At 39.5% G+C, this 2,326-nt stretch overlaps 1 non-coding gene across 1 annotated transcript; it reads left to right on the top strand.

Annotated features, from left to right (window-relative positions):
* The first annotated feature begins 1,617 nt into the window (after positions 1–1,617).
* Positions 1,618–1,755, top strand: LOC114811442. The gene has a single exon (XR_003759145.1). It is a non-coding gene; the product is annotated as a small nucleolar RNA SNORA7 (small nucleolar RNA).
* The last annotated feature ends 571 nt before the right edge of the window (positions 1,756–2,326 follow it).

Raw genomic sequence — 2,326 nt, 5'->3', positions numbered from 1 at the left:
TCAAGTTTTAGAGACTATTGGGAACACTTATTCTGTAGGACAGGCTTTGTTGAGAGGAGATCAGGAAGGTGAAGAAGAGGAAATCATAGCGGGAGTTGGAAAGGAGTCTAATGTCTGAGTTGCTTCCCATGTAGCTTTTATTTTTTGATTATTTTACAGATTTCTTGAAGATGATTGTTCTGTGATTGCTGTCCTTACAGATACTACATGCAATCAAGATTCATCTGAGAGCCCATTTAAAAAGACATAATGATTGTTTTTTCTCTGATCTTTGAATCTGAAACAAATATGTAAAAATGAGATTAGAATGAATGAGTGGATGAATACATTCTGAACTGCATTATGATTGTTCTAGTTTATTTTTAAAGGCTAAAAGCTTTCAATCCACACAGATTAGAGCTGGTCAGAGAAAAAAAAGTATTATCTGGATTAGAAATCTGGTGCATTTGGGTTTGATGTCAATCCTCAAAAGACAGTGCTGTATCATTAAAGAAACCTTTATTCACCTAAACACCTTTCCGTGGACTCCGCAGTAGCCAGAGTGAGAATTGGAACTCATCATTCTATTTAAATGCAGATGTAGACTTCCCACCTGAAGAAAATAAAAGTCATCTCTTCTTACTGAAACACTAAAATATAGGGAAGTTACATTCATATTAAGGCTTTTCCTAAGCACTAGGTCTTTCTTCATAATTGCCTGTAGTATTTATTAGAATAATTTTGGTGGCCCTATAATTACTTCACCATTGTGTGTTGGATTTTTATTTACAAAATAGTGATAAGAAATACATATTTAACTTCAGAGCCAATAGGGGAAGGTACAGGGAATTTAGAAAGCAGTGAATTAAAATGCTTTGAATGAATCTACATAGACTTTAGTAGAGGATGCGGTGAAATGGAGGGATTGAAATCGGTGACATTGACGTTCATTCATTCAATAGTATATTGAGCGCTTACTATGTGCAGAGCATTGTACTAAGCGCTTGGAACGTAGAAATCGGTAACAGATACAGTCCCTGCCCTTCGACGGGCTTACAGTCTAATCAGGGGAGATGGACAGACAAGAACAATAGCAATAAATAGAATCAAGAATAGCAATAAGATCTATATAGAGTCACCTTTGAATTGGTACTGTGGCAAATTCCTATAACATCGATTTCTAAAACAGTATAAAATCTGCATCTTCTGTCTGCTAATAAGTAAAGGAAAATTGGCAACATTAGAATGCAATTCTTAGAACAGTGCTTGGGCCATAGTAAGTGCTTAACAAATACCATCATTATTATTATAATTAATTAAATCCTGCTGGAAAACTCAGTGATTTCCCTAGGCTGTTGACTTAATAATAGTAACTGTACCGTGGCTCAGTGGAAAGAGCACGGGCTTTGGAGTCAGAAATCAGGGGCTCGAATCCCAGCTCTGCCACTTATCAGCTGTGTGACTTTGGGCAAGTCACTTAACTTCTCTGTGACTCAGTTACCTCATCTGTAAAATGGGGATTAAGATTGTGAGCCCCACGTGGGACAACCTGATTCCCTTGTGTCTACCCCAGCGCTTAGAACAGTGGTCTGCACATAGAAAGCGCTTAACAAATACCAACATTATAACAATGAAACACCCCTCTCAGGCTTGTGCCTGGAGAGTTTCCACTACTCTACCAGTCACAACTATAGGAGGGAGAATCAAGCAGAGGCCTACCCATTCCATCCCTAGCTTGGGCCGTGGCTAGAGAGTGGAAGGCAATCTCTTACAAGTCACAACTCAGCCGTGCTGGGCAGCATGGGAGATTGTCAAGGGCAGCGACTCAAGTTTACTGTGTGGAAGGCAATGGTAAACCACTTCTGCATTTTTACCAAGAGAACTCTGAGGATACAACACCAGAGGAATTACAGATGTAGGCGGGGCATTCTGGGAGAGATGTGTTCATGGAGTCGCTATGGGTTGGAGATGACTCGACAGCATAAGATGATAAGCAATGAAACAATACCAATAATAATAGTATTTGTTAAAGGTTTACTATGTGCTAAACACTGTACTAAATGCTGGGATAGCTACAACCCACTCATCCCTGTCCTAGTGGGGGTCATATTCAAGGATTAGGGGAAAGCAAGGATTTAATTCCCATTTAGCAGATGAGGAAACTGAGTCACAGAGCAGTTATGAGACTTGCCAAAAGTCAGCTGAAAGTTACACAAAAGACAAGGGAGAAACAGCCTGGCCTAGTGGATAGAGCATGGGTCTGGGAGTCAGACCCCTGTATATACAAATATAGTATTTGTTAAGTGCTTACTATGTGTTTACTATTTGTCAAACACTGCTCTAAGCA

This window comes from Ornithorhynchus anatinus, chromosome 4 (genome assembly GCF_004115215.2).
Source record: "Ornithorhynchus anatinus isolate Pmale09 chromosome 4, mOrnAna1.pri.v4, whole genome shotgun sequence".
Taxonomy (NCBI): domain Eukaryota; kingdom Metazoa; phylum Chordata; class Mammalia; order Monotremata; family Ornithorhynchidae; genus Ornithorhynchus; species Ornithorhynchus anatinus.
This window is presented reverse-complemented; position numbering and strand designations above follow the sequence as displayed.